We start from the raw sequence: 19022 nt of genomic DNA on the forward strand, positions 1-19022 counted from the left end.
AAAGGAAGGGGGGACAGCAGAGTCGGCGGACTCCTGGGGGCAGGGGAGGGGAAAGGGGGCGCAGAATGATGACTCCAGTTTCCAGGCTGGAAAATCTCACACAGGGACGCTAAGTAATTGCCCTCACAGATGACTTAAGCTGCCTAATTAAATGGTGCGAGGCTGCTGCCAGGGGTCTGAGACACTGTGGCGCACAGTTTAGGGGTAAATCGCCCATCTCACTACCCTCTTTCTGTGCAGATGACTGCGCCGGGCTACTGCCATCTGGACTGCAGAGGCCACAGAGAAAAGGAGGAAACCCTTGGGGACGGAAGAAGAAAGCCTTCTCTCTCAAGCAGTGGCCGGCCCAGCCCCCAGCATCCACCCTCCCTCGACCCCTCCCAGTCCTGGCTGCACCCCCTGCATGAAAGGGGCCTGCTCGCTCTCCGATGCAGCCAACGCCAGGCCTGTTTGCGAGGAGTCTCGAATTTTACTTCAGGTCTGATGTGACACTGAGGCTTCCATTGGCCCTCACTTCCTCTGATGTCACACATTCTTCTCCTGACCTGTCGGCCCAGCCCCCCGCCTAACCGCCTCCCTCCTCCACAGTTTGTCCCCAGCCTCCCACCTCACTGCGGTTCTGTCTGTCCTCATGTTCACCGCCCGCCCCCACCACCCAAGATAGGGGAGGAAAGACACGGGGTGACAAAGAGGGGAAGGCCCGGGGCGGGAGAGCAGAGGAAGCTGGGAGGGAGGGAGGGAGGGAGACTCCCGCCCCAGGCCTCAGGCCTCACCGCACCCCTCCTGAGGGCTGCCCGGCCTCGCCTCACCGGTGTCCCCTGCTGGGCCGGCTTTCTCCTCCTGCCGGGGTTGGCAAGCTTCACTCCGGAGGCCCTGAAGAGCTCACCCCACAGTTTCTGAGAATCTTGGGAGGATGCTAGCTTGTGGCTCAAACACATGGCCTTCTGCGTTTGTTTCTCGATGCTTTACAGAGATATGTGAAGTGCCCATCTAAGCCATTAGACATAACTTAAGAGGACGATGACCCAGTTACCACCCTCCAGTGGCCTGCTTGAAGTCTGGGGAGGCGAGCTGCCACACGGGGTGGCCGGGGGGTGGGGGGCTGGGCCTGGAATGTGCTCTCTGACCCCCAGGCATCGGGGCCCCCGGCCGAGCTCCCCAGGGGCAAGCGCCACCTGTGCTGGCGTGTCCCCGGAGAGGCCCCAAGGCGCAGACACGGGGAACTTTCAAGGGCTGGGTCTGGACCGAGGCCTTTCCGGGTCACAGTGGCTGGGAGAGCGGGCCTCCCGGCGGGAAACGCACTAAGCTGGAGGTCTGCGCGGCTGGCGGCCGGCGGGGGGGGTGGCAGGCGTACTAAAGGCTTCCTGGGAACAATGAGCCGGCTGCTTTCACCTGCTGTCCTGTGGCCAGACAGCTGTGGGACAGGAACGAGCCGCGAGCTGGGCCAGGGGTGGAGGGGAGGCTGGCTCCAGCCCGTGTGGCCCGCGTCGCAGGCAAACCCTCTGGAATGTGGCCGAGCCTCAGGCTGGAGCCTTTGGGGGCAGGACTCACAGCCGCCAAATGCCTGTCTCAGGCCTAGTTCCTGCTGGTTCTACTGCCCATTCTCTTGGTTATGTAAGTGGAGCTCTAGGGGCCGAGGTCTGTTCCGGGAGCCCCCCCCAGGCCATGCGGGCAACAACTGCTCATCGGCCCCCCAGCAGGCAAAGGCAAACAGGTGACCTGTGACACACGAGGCTTCGAGGCTTCATGGGCTTCCCTGCGTATCTCGCCCGGCTCCCGGGGTCACACCCCTGAGGCTCGGAGCTCTTCCTCTTTGTATAGTTGCCCAACTGCATCGGGATGTCTTCAAGTCCTTGTCTGATAGAGTCTCAGAACTCAGGGAAGATGCTGTCGGGGCTACTCCAAAGTGACTGCAGTTTGCGTTTATTTCTTGATGCTTCATATATAGGGAGCACCAAGCTAGGCCATTAGAAATAGGTGCTAAAATGGTAACCAGCCAGACGTGATTAGCCTGGCCCCTGGTGAGGATGACACACAAATTCGAGAAGCGTTCCATATTTTTGGATGTGCTAACTAATCTTAATCATTTTGTAATATATACATATATTTTGATATATATATATATATATAAATCCCTACTTTGTACACCTTAAATGTATACAGTATTATATGACAATTATATCTCCATAAAGCTGGGGGGAGACGAGAGAAAGAAAAAACTCAAGAGGAAAAGGACAGAATCGCCCCTTTCGAGGGGCTTGCTGGAGGATTTGGAGAGGCGAGCTGATGAGCGGAGCTGAGCTCAGGCAGGCTCCCGCAGGGAGCCCACAGACCAGCAGGAGGGAGACGCAGGAGGGGGGATTCACCCAGGCCTGGGCTCAGGGCTGCTGATATCAAAGCCGGAAGCCAAGAGGTAGGAGTCTGGCTTTGGAAAGAGGAATGTGAATTGCCCAAATGCCCACAGGAGGAAGAATGGGCACAGTTCTCTTTTGTGTGTGTATGTGTGTGTGTGTGTGTGTGTGTGGTCTTATTACTTTTTATTTTTATTATTTTTTTTAAATTTTTTTCTATTAACATATAATGTAATATTTGTTTCAGGGATACAGGTCTGTGATTCATCAGTCTTACACAATTCACAGCGCTCACCATAGCACATACCCTCCCCAATGTCCATCACCCAGCCACCCCATCCCTCCCACCCCCCACCACTCCAGCAACCCTCAGTCTGTTTCCTGAGATTAGGAGTCTCTTATGGTTTGTCTCCCTCTCTGGTTTCATCTTGTTTCATTTTTCCCTCCTTTCCCCTATGATCCTCTGTCTCATATCAGTGTGATCATATGATACTTGTCTTTCCCTGATTGACTTATTTCACTTAGCATAATACCCTCTAATTCCGTCCCCGTTGTTGCAAATGGCAAGATTTCAATTTTTGATGGCTGCATAATATTCCATTGTGTGTGTGTGTGTGTGTGTGTGTATCTATCTATCTCACATCCTCTTTATCCATTCATCTGTCGATGGACATCTTGGCTCTTTCCACAGTTTGGCTATTATGGACATTGCTGTCATAAACATTGGGGTGCACGTACCCCTTCGGATCCCTACATTTGTAGCTTTGGGGTAAATACCCAGTAGTGCAATTGCTGGGTCATAGGGTAGCTCTATTTTCAATTTTTTGAGGAACCTCCATACTGTTTTCCAGAGTGGCTGCACCAGCTTGCATTCCCACCAACAGTGTAGGAAGGTTCCCCTTTCTCCGCATCCCCGCCAACATCTGTCGTTTCCTGACTTGTTAATTTCAGCCATTCTGACTGCTGTGAGGTGGTATCTCATTGAGGTTTTGATTTGGATTTCTCTGATGCCGAACGATGTTGAGCACTTTTTCATGTGTCTGTTGGCCATTTGGATGTCTTCTTTGCAGAAATGTCTGTTCATGTCTTCTGCCCATTTCCTGATTGGATCATTTGTTCTTTGGGTGTTGAGTTTGATAAGTTCTTTATAGATTTTGGCTACTAGCCCTTTATCTGATATGTCATTTGCAAATATCTTCTCCCATTCTGTCGGTTGTCTTTTGGTTTTGTTGACTGTTTCTTTTGCTGTGCAAAAGCTCTGTATCTTGATGAAGTCCCAATAGTTCATTTTTGCCCTTGCTTCCCTTGCCTTTGGCGATGTTTCTAGGAAGAAGTTGTTGCGGCTGAGGTCGAAGAGGTTGCTGCCTGTTTTCTCCTCAAGGATTTTGATGGATTCCTGTCTGACATTTAGGTCTTTCATCCCTTTTGAGTCTATTTTTGTGTGTGGTGTAAGGAAATGGTCCAGCTTCGTTCTTCTGCATGTGGCTATAGAATGGGCATGGTTCTAACCCTGGGGGCGATAGGAAGCCCATCTCCACAAACTACCCACCCCCTGGCTCTGCCATTCCTAAAGTACCCATTAAATGGGATTAAGATCTTTTTCTCATTCCCGAAATAATTCGTCCATATCTACAGTTGAAAATTTAGAAACTACAAATGAGCAAGCAGAAGAAAATGCAAATCATATGTATTGTCACCCACGGCCACACGTTGTCCTTCCAGTCTTTTTTCTCTGCGAGAGCATGGTCTTGCTAAATTGCCATTTGTGAAGTAGAGCAGTGATTTAGGGTGTGCTCATCTTAGATTGTGCTCTTGTTGCATGTGCTAGAAGGCGGCTCAGTGACGGTGATGACCCCTTTTGTGCACAGGAGGCCTGGGAAGAGCCACTCTTTGGGAGGGATGACGGTCACTTGTCACGCCATCCCTTGGATTTACCATCAACCCGGGCGTCTTTGCACAAAGTAAAGGCAAGTCCCCCCACCCTCCACTTCCCCTCCCCCACCCCGTCACCGCCTGTTCCCACCCATCTTCCCTTGGCTCTCCCAGCTGCGCATGTGTGACACCACGTGGAAAGGGAGGCATATTTAGAATACTTCTAGTCACCTCCCTGCCTCTCTAACCTATCCGGTTCAACAGTAGTGAACCCAGAGGGGCAGGAGGACGTAGGAAAATAGCCGTGTGTACCCAGATGTGGCCCCTGACCTCCAGGAAACGCCCGTCATGGGGGAGGCAGCACACAGATGAAACGCAGCCATGCAGCGTGTGATGGAGTGTGCTCATGGCCTTGCATAACGCAAGCCCAAGAAGGATTGGGAAATACTCCGGTCCTGGTGGCCCCGGCCACTTTTATGCCACAGATGAGAAGCCCGGTTCCAGAAATGGACTTATCCAAAGGCCTCCTGCAAAGCCCCAACATGTTTGTTTCGGAGCCTTGTATAATTTCTTAGCAGTTTTTGTGCCTCTGGTTTGAGACCAGACGCATCAGACACATTCTTAGTGAGTTCATGGTAAATCGCAGTTACTCACAGCATCTTCCTCCAAAAGGCAAAATCTCCCGGAGCAAGTTAGAGGAGGCGGGACCTTCTCCTACCCCAAAGGGTTAAGTGGGGGCCAGTGATGTAAGCGCCGATCCCACCAGCTTTGGACAGGAAAAGAACTCTGGGGCTGTTTTTCTTCTCTGAAAGCCAATCCCAGTGGAGTCACTGGGGTTTTTAAAACCAAATGTCTTTACGGCTGGAAATGAATAACCATGACCTCAGCCGTCACACACGCAGCTCCCACTGCTATACATTTAGCAACGCCTCGCTCCGGGCGTCCTGCAAATAACCCACGTCTGGGGGGCACATGTGGGGAGGATGGGCGGCCGTCAGGAACAGTTTTAGTGGGAAGGCCTGAGACTCCAGCCCCGTGAACGTTACAGTCATCTGGGAGCGATTTCCCACACCCAGTAAAGCCAGACGCTGGATCCACCGGCGCTCTTGCAGACGGTCATGAGGGACTCACTTTTATTGCTTCGACGCGGGTCTCTGAACCACATCAATTACAACCCCTTTGTGTTATCTGTGGGGGGTGGGAGATGAAATGATGACAGTCTCGTTGTGGTGGGACAGTCCCCAGATTGTATGGAGATGGAGTCCTGCATTCACTGAAAACGGAGGAAGGAGAAATCTGGATTCTAGGCTCCGCAGCAAACCAACCCCCCCAGGACACAAACGGCTAAGCTCCGCGGGCAGCTCCCCACATCAGGAGCTGTGGGCTGCGTTCACTCGTAACTTTGCGGCGATGGGCTTGGAGACCTACGTCCCGAACCTAATGCAGAGAGGCATGGAAGCAACATACTGCTGTTTATGGTTATTATTCCTCACGGCGTATGAAGAGTGTCGTTGTATTAACCAGCCTCACGGAGACCATGAAACACCCAGTGGACCCACCAGAGAGCTTCTCCCATGAATTTGCTCCGTGACCTTGGGCACGTCCCAGACATTGAATCTCAGTTTCCTCTGTTGCTGGATTAAGGGTGTAGAAGATCTGAATGTCCCTCCATCTCTAACTCTCTAGGACTCTGAACACCTTTATGAGATGTGGGAAATAAAATGATCAGCCAATAAAGTCACCCGTGATTTGAGAAATTTCTTCGTACCATACGTAGCAGTGAGCAGGGTGGGCTGTGCACTACCCAGAGCATTTTAGACAGAAAGGCCTAGGCTTTCCAGAGTCCACACGGACGGCTGTAAATGCACTAACCAGCATCCGGGCACAGGATGGAATTTGGATTCTAAACCACAGATTCCTCTAAAGGAAGGCCTCTAACGAGCTGCTTTATGATGCAGCAGGGGCTCCAGCCTTCGCAGTAACCCCCCAGGACAGGAGCCAAGGTTGTGCTGTGGGAAAGTGCATGGAGCAGAATAGCCTTTCTGCAGCCTCACAGTATGGGCCTGACTCGGGGCGGGGGTGGGGGGTCCTGACACCCCCCACCCCCACCCCCAGGAGGCTCATCGGCCATGACAGTCCCATCAAATCCCAGAAAAAAAGGAAGTTTGCAACCAGGAGCTTGCAAACTGTCTTCTCTCTCACTCTCTTTTGTTTTCTGCGAGTGACTGATGGATACCCTACGAGGAAGGTCAGTCTGATAAGTCATTTCCTCCTCTGGAGGCACTAGACTCACCTCTGATTCACCTCGCACAAGTCTGCTCAGAACCAGACGGTGCGTGCTTTTCCTGAGCTGTGATCTCGCGTGCTTCTTGACTGGGGCCCCACAGGTCCTGTTGCGCACGCAGGAAGCCCGGGGCTGGGGGCTCAGTCCCCATCCCGTTTCTCTGCTCATACCTGGAGGCGGAGGTGGTGCCTGGAACGGATCCCACTCATCTCCGGTTTCCGGTCCGAGGGATAGGAGGATAAGGCTGCCCCCTGCACAGGAGCGTGGCATCCAGCCCACAGGGTGGATGGGACCATTCGGGACCAGACCCCACTGCCTGGCATTCCAAGGGAGTTCAGCAGCAGCTCTCCCCAGGCTTTCCACTCACCCAGCCATGAACATCACACCCCAGTCAAGGGTATTTTCCTCTTAAAAAAGGTCTTACTTGTCCACCAACCACATTTCTTGCAGACTTACCTCCAAGGCCTGGTGGAGGGGATTGCAACTGACAGCCTAGAAGAAAGAAAGAAGACTGTCCATAGTGTGCCTTTTTTCTCTCCTGTGGGGCTGTGGACATGCATGTCACACACACACACACACACACACACACACACACGGGTACACACACACACACACACACACAACTCATAGTGACCATGCCTTAGCAGTTCCATCAGGACAAGCAGCCGCAATGAGGAACAGTACGAGTCTCGGCAAAGACAGAAGCACATCAGGAACTCCAGTTCTGCTAGGAGACCAGGTGGCAACTCCACCCGCATCCCATAGAGGACGCTGTCCGTCTGCACAGAGACCAACTGCGCTGCCCATTAGCACCTGTCATTCCATGAATCATTACTGACGGTCTGCAAAATGGACCTGCCGTGGTCTGCCTGCCCACAGTATGGCCTGAACTGGCCCGAGGCTCCCATCAGGCTGTCAGGGGACGCTTTCCAGGATGCGCTGAGCTTGCAATGAATGCCCCTGAAAAGTCCTGGCAGGTGGTTGCCTGGAGGACTGAGATGCTGGAGAGGAATGGGGGGCGGGGGTGGGGTGGGGTGGAGGGTCTCTGCAGATTTGCCCATCTCTGAAGGGGCCTCAGCAGGGCTGTGTTGGGGGACCCAGGGACAGCGCAGAAACTTCCAAAGCCCCTGCTGAATCTCATATTCCATGATAATGACCCCCCACCACCTGGGCACCGAGGAGCAGCCTAGGAGCAGACTTCTCTGTAAGTAAAAATGTGGCATGATCCAAGAGAAAAGAGTGGCTAAGGAGGAAAGGGGGCCTGGGACCACTTCTCAGCCTTCCGCTTTGCTTCAAGAGACCACTGAGGCAGCTAGCAAAGAGGGGACCATGTGTCACCGTCACGGGACACACGTGCACATGTGAACTCTGGAGGGTTTCCCTTCCTGAATTTTCCCCTTTCTCTATTCAAACTTTGTGCCTTAGTATCCCTGAGCAAAAATAGCAAGACTATTAATAGTTACATATGTGTATCAAATCAAGTTGTTGTACACTTTAAACTTACACAATGTTACATGTCAATTATATCCCAATAAAGCTGGAAAAAATTTCAAAGAATATTAATAGTAACATTTATTGGGCACTTAGTGGGTGCCAGGCACATTTATTATTAACTTATTTAATCCCAAGGGAAAGGCCCAAGGCATGGGGGAAATCAGAAATAGCCTGCGCATTGTTCTGGCTGTTGTTGGGAGAATTGGAGAACGTCTGGAAAAACGTGCAGGGAGGTTTTCCCCTTAACAAAAGACTGATCTGGCCTGTAAGGAAGGAAGCAACGGGGAGAAAGCAGGAATGAGGGAGAGGATCCGTGGTTTCTGGGGCAGGAGGAGACGGGGGAATCTGCGCCCACTTTCCTGGCTCTTCTGAGGGAGAGAGGAAAATGGCAACAGGCAAGACTCCCTCCACCTCAAGCCTGACATGGAAGCACCGGGCTGAAATGGCCACTGGACTGGATGGTGAGTGTCTCAACTGCTCCTACAGAGACTGAGCATCAAGGGCTATAGCACTGCCCCCCAAGGCTTTTGCACTAAACAAGACCCCAAGAATACGCCACAATCTTTGGATGGGCAAAGCCCAGGAAGGGTTGAGGTTAAGTTTCCCAGCAGCCTGGCGGAAGGTGGGAATAAAATCAGATAATACATTGTTAAGAAAAATAAAGTTGGTTCTGTTTCTTTTGTGACTGAGTGTTTGGACTGAGATCACATATGATGCATTTGTCTTTAAATTCCCAGCTTAACACCTGCTAGTTCTTCACTGAATATTCTTTGAATGACTGAATGAGCCACAGTAAAACAGAGTGTTATAGATGAGGCAAATACAGATATGGTATAGATTGCTGGTTCTCAAAGTGTGGTACAGGGACCCCTGTGGGTGTCCAAGACATTTTCATAATAATCCAAAGACATGAAGTTGTTCTTTTCGATCTCATTCTCTCACAGCAGGGTTTTCCAGAGGCAGCGTAACAGGTGATGTTGCAACTGATCGAATGTAGAAGCAGATACAATAATCCCACTGTTCTCTTAAGCCACACATTAAAACCTTTTGCAAAATGTAGAATAATGCCACTCTTTTTGCTAAATTCTTTTGTTTTGGAAAACATAGCTATTAGTCATAAAATATTTTATGTTAACCTGCAATGGCTTTGTTTAGAATGTATTTTTAAGTAATGAATACGTCATATTTTTAAAACTTCTCAGCTTTAATTTTAACAGGGGATATATCAATAGACATGACACATATAAACAAGCTCTTAGGGATTCTCAATAATGTTTGAGAGCACATGGGGTCCGAAGAACGAATTGTTTGGGAACTGCTGTGACAAAAAGCAGGAGGAGGGAGAGGGTGGAAGAGAAAAGAGGGCAGATTTGCAACTGTCTGTTTGACCTTGAACAAGACATTCAGCCTCTCCAGGCTCATCTACAAAATGAAGATACTGGACTAATGGACTCCAAGGTTCCATCCTTAACAATCTCTAATATCACAGGCCGAGGTAGAGATGGAAGCTCCATAAATTCAAAAGGGCCCTCTCTGAAATTCTGGCTCCCTTGAGTGCACCATGGGAATGCCACAGGATGGGTTTTCTGGCTAAAAATAATTGCCCTATGACCTGAGGGTCAGAGGGTTCCTCCCAGAGCCAGGAGGGGACGATGATGTCAGTGCCCGGGACCCGTCAGCATTCCTGGCGGCTCAGGTCTATGGATGACTGTTCAGGAATCCACCATCCTTTTGTTCCTCCAGAAACGTCACCTCTAATCTCTGCCCAAGCCCAGAGCGCGGGTGTATGTATGTGTGTGTGTGTATGTCCGAACTCCATCAAAGGTTCGAGGTAATCCGATTTAGGCTCTGACGTCCTTCCAGGAAAGCCTCAGAGGAGAAACAAAGCTCAGGCTGCCCCCTCCCCTCCCTGCCCCAGGTTGTGGCCTCAGCAGGCAAAAATGCTGCCGAGAGGTGGATCATGGGTCCTAGCAGGGTTGGCATCCCTCCCTACCCACACCCCACCCCAGCCGGTGCTGGAGCCCACGCTTCTTTGTGGGGCTATTGGAAACCTGCTCTGAAACACTGTTATAAATACCCAATAATAAATAAACATGAGTTATTTCTGAAATGTACCCAGGAATAGCCAACTACCCAAATAGCCAAGGTTGTTCTTCAGATCCTGGGAAAAACAGAAATGTGGGTATGGTTTATTTTTCCATTGCTCAGAGCAGAATCGTTGGTCACATAAGCCTAATTTTAGTTTTTCTCTTTCCATTTTTTAAAAGTCTTATCTTGTAGCCTGAGGAAAGAGGGAAGGTGGGGGGTGGAGGGACACTGAGAGTTCAGGGAACATGGAAGGAGTGGGGAGGAACCTGTTCTTCCTCTCTAGCAATTGTGACAGCATGCAGAAAAACAACCTGGGCTAGGCTTTCCTAGCCCCTTGGCGCCGGTAGACCCAAATGATAAATACCCAAGGTGGTGCGTGAGCCAGAGAGGAATGTTATGAACTCCCAAATCTCAAAAGAACCAGAAAAAATAAAGAGAGAGAGAGAAAGCTGGAAAGAAAGGACCCACTAAAGTCTGGAGAGACTTGAGGCACCATGAAAGGAGTTTGGGGAGAGCAAGGGGTCTGGGGTTAAGACCCTTCTCACAAGAGCCCTGGGACCACTGGAAATGGTTCTCTTTGCTGCACGTGCTGTCTGGGCAAGATGAACCCCACAAATATTGTTCTCATGCCCCTGTTTTCTCCCCCCATAAGAAGCAGGCTGTGTCAGCACTGCACTCCTTCTCTCCCTTGGCTGGCTGGAAGACAGTAATTCAGCTCGTTCATGCGTTATTGCTGGGATGCCAGGCTGCGTATGTGTGGGGTGAGCGAGCTGGTATGGGCAGAGCTCCCCATGCTCTTCAGAAAGTCTAGCAGAACAGAACCCGGCCCCATGCAGCTGAAGCTCCTCCTGGGCCAGGTCCTCGGCTGCCAGGAAGAGGACCCCAGAGTCCTCGCCCCAGCCAGAACTTGCACCCCCCCACCCAGGAAGTTGGGCCTGGGATCCTCAGAACTGTCCTGGGACCATCTGAAACCCTCCTCTTCTCCTAATCTGCACTCGCTCCAGACCCCATTCATCCTCGCCCAGCATGGAACACCTGGACATGTCTCCCTAACTTCAGCTGGGCAGCTAGCACTTTGTGGATTTGACCTTTGCTTTGGCTTCCTGGTCTCCGTTTTCCCCAAAGGATCTCACTGGGCTTGATCTTCATTTCTCTGCACTCAGCCAATCCAAACTTAAGCAAACAAGCTCCCAAACCAGCCCTTGCCCCTGAAAGAAAGGGGTTCATACATCAGTACTCTACTCCTCCTGTACTATTACTACCTTATCCACAGGTCAGACATCTCGGGGTTGACACATGAGGTGCTCGTAGGACGTCCATTCCCCCTCCAGGTGCTCCTAGCACTGGAACTAAGACATAAAGTCTTCAAGCATTCCAAAAGAGAGAAAACACTCTGTCTTGCTGAGCACCCTTCTGCAGAGCGGCTGTCGTGAAAGACTCAATCCTGAATGGCCGCTAACCTGGAAGGCCCCAGGCAACAGCGTCATCCCCATCCCCACAAGCTTGGAATGCAGGGGTCTGGCAGGCTAACATTTGCAATAGATTATAATGATGATGAGTTTGAATTCCCAAAAAACACTGAAGCTTGGTGGAAAAGACAGAGGCCAAACCCTCGACTCTGATCCGGCCTTGAGCAAATCTCTGTGCTTGTGTCCTGATGCCAAGAAGATTCTTTGATGGGCCAAAGCTACACGAATGGCCCCTGCTAACATTAACTAAACATGGAGACAGTTTGGTTTGAAGGGTATCATACTCCCATCTCGTTCTTCTTAGACCGAGGAGACGCATTTGTTAGGGACTGCATGCTTGTGGCCCCCCCTCCCCCGCCCAGAATTCATATGTTGAAACCCTGGCTCCGATGTAAGGGTATTGGAAGGTGAGGCCTCTGGGAGGTGATAGTAGCAGGTAAGGTCGTGAGGATGAAGCCTCACAAATGGGATGAGTGCCCTTCTGAGCATCACGAGAGAGCTGGCTTCCTATCTCTGCTCTCAGCCGTGAGAAGGTGGCAGCCTATGACTCAGAGGAGGCCTCCCCCTGCCCCCCGTGCCAGCACCCTGATCCAGGACTTCAGCCCCCCCCCAAATTGGGAGAGATACAGGTCTGTTGTTAGTAAGTCTATGGTATTCTGTTAGAGCAGCCCAAAAGGACGGAGACACACATGTGCAAAAACGTCTGAGAGGTTTCGGTACAGTCTGTGGTTAATGAGCAAAATTAAACCAACAGGCCAAGATGAGTATCCAAGCCATGATCTTTGTTTATGAGCCCTTCAGCACCATATTCCAGCCAGCCCAGTCCCCCAGCGATCCACACAGAGAAGCTGAGTGTGTGGTATGTGCGCCTTCTCCTGGTTTTCAGCTCAAATGAGTCTGATGTAGAAGAGACATCCTACCACTTGTTAACATGGCTTCTGCTGGTCAATTTAAAAACATTATCTACACAGTATACCTAAAGTTTCTGTGCTAGGCGTTATATGGTAGCTATTTGAGGGGAGTGAAAAAGAACAATGTTAACACAGATATAACTTCAGGATATAGGACCTTAGAGGGAGACATTTTGGGGGAGCCCAGAGAAAGAGGGCTTACACACTGACATTTGAAAACCCTTCCTGTGATGACATGCGGTGATTTTCTCCCTTTATTGGGTTTTATTTTGCACAGAGCACTTTTTGAGGACCCAAACTTGCTCAAGAATTCTGTTTATATTGTTGATACCTAGAATTCAAAAGCAAAGGCACCAGTGAACGGAAGGGGGGAAATGCCCCTGTGGTTGCCCCCTGGCCGTCCCCCCCAGAGGCCCATGACTTCCTCATGCTTGTCACAGCCCACGTGAGTTCTCATCTTCTGCCCAAACACATGCCTCCCTGAGCCCCCAGATTCTGAAAATGGTGGCAACTCCCATGCATTTCCCCAAGTACCCCCCAGGAATCATGGTAGACTCCTCCTGTTCCCTTGTCCTTGGTTGATTTTAGCCCTCAATTTATTCCAGATCTGTTCTTCCTCTCCATCCACACGGCCACTGCCATATTTCAGTCCTACATCATTGGTGAGGACAGGGTAGGTTGGTTGCAGTAACAAACAATCGCAAAGTTGACTTAAACAACAAAGGTCTGTTTCTTGCTCATGATACAAATCCAGTTAGGGCTTGAGGGAGGACTCTACTCACTGAGGGCCCCAGATGCACTGAGATTCCTCCATATTATGGTGCTGACATCTCCGTCAAGACTTGGAGGTTCATCTTGGCCAAGGGTTGGGGAGTTGAGCACTAACAATTAAGTGCTTTGTGTGGAGGTAACACATTGTGATGGTTAGTTGTATGTGCAAACTTGGCTGCGCCATCGTGCCCAAATATTTGGTCAAACGTTCTAGATGCTTCCACGAGGGTGTTTTTGGATGAGATCAACATTTAAATCAATGGACCTTGTGGAAAGCAGAATGCCCTTCCTAATGTGGATGGACCTCATTCAATCAGTTGAAGGCCTGAATAGAACAGAAGAATGACCTTCCCCTGAGTGGGAGGGAATTCTAGGGCAGAAGGTCTTTGGACTAGAACTGCAACATCATCTTTTCCCTGGGTCTCCAATCTGCTAGCCCACCCTGCAGATTTCGGACTTGCTGGACTGCATAATCTCAGAGCCAATTCCTTAAAATATATTTTGTTCCATGTATGTATACATCGCCCTGGTTCTGTTTCTCTGGAGATCATGACTCACACACCCGGAGCTTCTGCTCTCATTTCATTACCAGAACCAGCTACCCGGCCCCGCCCACCTTTAAGCACTCAGATCCCCCTCAGTGTGCGGAAGTAGAGGAGTTTCTCCATCTGCTCCCAGATCTGCCTCTTCCAAACCAAACTCCACTGCCCTATCAGAATGATTTAAAAAAAAAAATGTGAATCTAGGGGCGCCTGGGTGGCTCATCAGTTAAGCGTCTGCCTTCGGCTCAGGTGATCTCAGGTTCCTGGGATGCAGTCCCACATCCGGGCTCCCTGCTCAGCGGGGAGCCTGCTTCTCCCTCTGCCTCTCCCCCTGCTTGTGCTCTCTCTCAAATAATTTTAAAAAATAAAAATAAAAATGTGAATCTATGTCATTTGTCTATGTGCACCCTGCTGTGATTTCCCATCACCACCAGAGTAAAATTCTAAATCTTTAGACTCCCCTGGTTTGGTCCATGGCCACCTTTTCTACTTCCTTTCCTGTACTTCTAGATTTAACCCTCAGTAGGTAGCTAGCCCCAAAGAAGCCAGGCCCCCACTCCCTTGGTGCGCCCCTTGCAGGGAAGGCCCGTGGTCTGTTTGTCTGTTGGCTAACTCCTGCTGGGCCATCCCACACGGCCCCTCCTCAACAGGGCCTCACATGAGGATGAGGGGAGGTCCTTCCTCATGCACCCACTGTGCTTTGCACGTTTCTCTGTCCTAACACCTCACATTTTAGGTATCTGTCCCAGTCATAAGAAGAATTCAAAATAATACAAATAATGATATAAGATAATGTATTATGTTAGGTTATATACCTATATTTGTGTATATTTGATGTGATATAAAATAACCAATATTTATTAAGTGCTTATGATCTAACAGGCCTTTTACTTGCTCTGTCTCATTTAATCACTAAAAAACTCATTCTCATTTTGCAGATGAAGACACTGAGGCTCCGAGAGGTAGAACCCGTGCTGATCATCTCTTGGTGTTCACGAAGCCTGCCTGGTGTCTCGCTCACGTCTTGTCCGTTCAGCCCACACCCCAATCGCCTGCCCTTCCAGTCTGTCCCCCACTGGACAGCGGCCCCTTGAGGGCAGGGACCAGGTGTCTGTCCACCTGGACGCCCCAGCCCTTTGCCCGCTGCCGACTCAAAAGCCACCTGCACGACAGCGGACTCCAGCCAAGGGCCACAGTGGGCAACGAGGACCTGCTGCTGGAAACAAAAGGAATTCGAGGCCTCGTGCTCTAAGGGGGCTAAAGGGCCTAGCAGAGGGACCACCCCAGAGGGCAAAGACGGTGGAATGCCCACCTCAGGTGGAAGACGGGGAAGGGGAGAGGAAGTTGGGGTGTGGCCCCATGCATTTCTTCTCTAGCCCCGTGGGGATGATTCCTTCTCTCTGAAGCCAAGGGACATTCCTTCAGATGTCAGCTTCCTCCACACAGGGACACCGGCCTCTCCTTCCTCAGCTGGGCACCTGCTAAGCAGGAGCTGAGCTTGGAAAGACGGGGTCCCCGATGTCTGGGCACGCATGAAGGGGTAGGTCCCTGCAGAGGCTGCTATCAGCAGGGGCTTTATGTGGCCCAGAAAGGGAAGAGGCGGACATCCATCCCTGTTCTACAAGGCTCTGGAGAGTCAGAAAGGGCCTCAGGCCCCACGGTCCCCCAGAGGAGCAGAGCAAGAAGAAGAGAGGCCGAAGCAGCAAACACCCCACTCAGGAAGGAGATGAGGAGGTGTCTGAGGAGGGGGCGCTGAGGAACATAGTAGCCCCTCTCTCAGAGACCCTCCAGCCACAAAAGGAGCCTAGGGCCGCCACACACATACCCACATACACACACATGTGCACACATACAGCAGACCCACATTCCACACAGGACCTGCACCCACAGACCCAGACTGAGATCGGGCTCTCCTACCACCAACGGCAACCTCACTCAAATAAGCAAAACATCTACGTCCCCCTCTTCCTTTCACTTTTAAAAAATTGTGAAGTAGGGGCACCGGGGTGGCTCAGTCGTTAAGCATCTGCCTTCGGCTCAGGTCATGATCCCAGGGTCCTGGGATCGAGCCCCGCGTCGGGCTCCCTGCTCCGCGGGAAGCCTGCTTCTCCCTCTGCCTCTGCCCCTCCCCTTGCTCATGCTCTCTCTGTCTCTCAAGTAAATAAATAAAATCTTTAAAAAAAAATGTGGAGTATAACACATGTTGAAACAGTGCATGCAACATGAACGTTCGTGATTTTCGGGAATGACTATCGTGAAGCGAGCCGCCAGGTGAGCGCGGTCTTCACTGGTCCACTGTAGTAACAGACCCACTCACAGAGGCTGGAACAGCAGACACGAATGTCTCACAGTTCGGGGGGGCTGGAGGTCCCAGGTTAGGCGCCTGCGCGTGGGGCCCTCCTCCCGGTTGTCACTGCCACCTGCACGTGTGTCCTCACGTGGCTGAGAGCACAGAGGAGGCCGGCGTTCTCAGGACCCTTTCAAGGGCATGAATCCCCCTTGGGAGGCCACACCTCCACGTACCGTCACATGGGGGGGCGGCAGGGTTTCAGCATGTGAATTCAGGGCAGGGGGTTTGGGCATAGTGTGCGGTCCACAACACACAACAGGCAGGAGGTAGCCCATGGCCAGGCCCCCCGGAAGCTCCCTGCAGCTTCCCTCTGGGTCTCTCCCCTCCCTCCTCCCAACCATCCCTGCTCCCCTGACTCCCAACACGGCATCTAGCTTTGTCAGGCTTCCACTAGAACCATTTCCTGCTCGTTTCCTCCCTCTCTTCCCCATCCTGGAATGCCAGGGCACTGTCCTGGTTGAACTGTGTCTCTCCAAAATTTGTGTGTTGAAGTCCCACCTGCCAGTACCTCAGAATGTGACCTCCCTTAAAAATAGTGTCTTTGCAGGTGTAATCCATTAAGATGAGGTCACCCTGGAGTCGGGTGGTCCCAACCCAATGAGCCAATATCCTTATAAAAAGGGGGAATTTGGACAGAGATGCACACACAGGGAGAACACCGTGTGATGACGAAGGCAGAGATCGGGGTGATACCTCTACAAGCCACGGAAAGCCAGAGACGGCCACTGAGCCACCGGAAGCAGGGGAGGGGCGTGAACAGATTCTCCCCCACAGCCTCGGGGGGAGCCCGCCCGCCCACACCTGGATCTCGGACTCCCAGCCCCGGGACTGTGGGGCAATCATATCTGTCATTTGAGCCCCCTCAGTGTGTGGGATTTTGTTACAGCGTCTAGCAAAGTAATACAAATAACTACAGTCTCGAAGGAGGTGTAAAAGAGAGGGACAGGGCCTCGAACTGGGTCGTGAATTGTCATTTTCATTACCGAGAGTGTTCTCCTCGTGAGAACTCCTCTGCTCCTGCTCTTGTCAGCGGAGGGGAAGGGGGGATTGGGGAATGGTAGGACGCTGCTGGGGGTTGGTCAAGTGAAAACCCTTGCAGGTCCTTCCCCGTGACAAGGCCCTGATACACGGGTTCCAGCTGTCTGTGGGATCGCTGAAGCCCAAAGGCGGTCCTTGGAGCGTCTGCGTGTGCGGAGGTGTTTCCAGCAGGACGGGGTACCGGCGTGGCGCCAGGAGGACGTACGCCCAGGTACACTGGTAGCAAGTCACAGCAGGACTGGCCCTCGCCTGTCACCTGTCTGCGTGGTCTGCACTCACGCCTCCACAGGGAAGCGGAGTCTTCTGACCCACCCGACCTCGTTTTCCGTTCCTTATTTCTCCATGTGTCAAGTAGGGTGAAAGGTAAAAATCTCCCTTTTGGGGGCACCAGGATGGTCCTAGTTGGTTAAGCATCCTGCTCTTGATCTCAGGGTGGTGAGTTCAAGCCCTGCGTTGGGGGGCACAGACCCAGGTATGCACTCCTGGCCAAGACCCTCCCTGCCTGTCTCAGAATGAGGCTCAGATCCTTGTCCTCAAGGATGTCCATCCATGAGATGCTTCTGAGGAAGACCTGGAAGGTGAGGTGTCAACAGAGGCCAGAATCCATGTGGAGTCCCAGCAACATTCCTCAGGCAGCTTGATGCCCCGAACTCGGGTGAACATACCACGTTAATTCCCAGAACAAGAATCAGCCGCGTGTATCATCTGGCTTTAAAACAAGCCCACAGAGTTACATAAGGCATAGGGAGCAAGGAAAATGGAAAAATAAAGCTCTTGCTCTCAAAAGCAACAATCGTGCCAATGAACGAGAGTGGATCTTATTGGGGAGACCCTCGAAAGATCCTCTTGCTCTTTGCCGTCCCCTTTCTGTGCCCACAATGTCGCCAAGGTAAGTGCTGAGGACTCCAGGATGCCTCCAGAAATACCTCACCGACTCACGTTAAAATCTTCGTTCGGCTGCTTCTCTCACATCTGTCACGCTTTCTCAAAGCATCTTAAGGCAAGACTCCCCCCGAGACGCAGACCGGGGAGCCACTCCCAAGCCAGTGGGCTCCCTGAAGGCTGGGCATCTGCGTCAGGTGAGCATCCATCCTGTTGTGAGGGGAAGGCCGGGAACAGCGACGTGGTGAGATACCCCAGGCTGCTTTTACTTCTGTCTTTAGGTCCCCAAAGAGTCAGGAGCGCCCAATATTCAAGAAATAAAGTCCTTTAAGTGTTACACGTGTCCGTGTACATGGTGTATTTGTAACAGCAAGCCCAGGAATGGCGATCAGGAGGCAATAGGCCCAGGTTCAAATTCTAAATCCATCACTTCCTAGTGCTTAATTTTGGGGGTACATCCTGTCCTCCTCCCCAGGCCTCAAAATCCTATATTATCTCAAAGGAGGGAAGCCGACGACCTTGAGGGTCCCTCCTGGGTCGCCAGTGTCTGATTCAATTCTTCCTGGGTTATCCTGTTTCGGCTTTCGGCCAGCCTTGGCAACAGTGTCCTCTGGTGTCCAAGAGCCGGTCCCCATGGGGCCCCCAGCCCCAGGCTCAGCCGGGTCCCACCAGGGGTCCAACTGCTCTGAGACTTGAGATCCACCAAACCCAGCGCCTCCCAGGGGCCACTGTGTGACCCCCAGGGCAGTGGCTGTGAGGGTGTGCGGGAGCCCCTTAAAGCAGCCACCAGTGGGCCACACAGAACACGGCATCCCTCAGAGCTCAGGCACCTCTCCCTCACTACGCGGATTAATGTGTTTTCCAGCAGAGGAAATGGTGTGCGTCTGGACATGGAGTAAAGCAACGTGCTGCTTGCGGTTTCCTGCCTACAGGAAGCAAAGAATGGAGAGGTCACATGTCAGCATGAACC

The 19022-nt window shown here is 51.7% G+C and overlaps 1 pseudogene; it reads left to right on the forward strand.

The window, feature by feature from the left end:
* Positions 1-1966: 1966 nt before the first annotated feature.
* Positions 1967-2062, forward strand: LOC116645704 (annotated as a pseudogene).
* The last annotated feature ends 16960 nt before the right edge of the window (positions 2063-19022 follow it).

Source organism: Phoca vitulina, unplaced genomic scaffold (genome assembly GCF_004348235.1).
Source record: "Phoca vitulina isolate PV1807 unplaced genomic scaffold, GSC_HSeal_1.0 scaffold33, whole genome shotgun sequence".
NCBI lineage: Eukaryota > Metazoa > Chordata > Mammalia > Carnivora > Phocidae > Phoca > Phoca vitulina.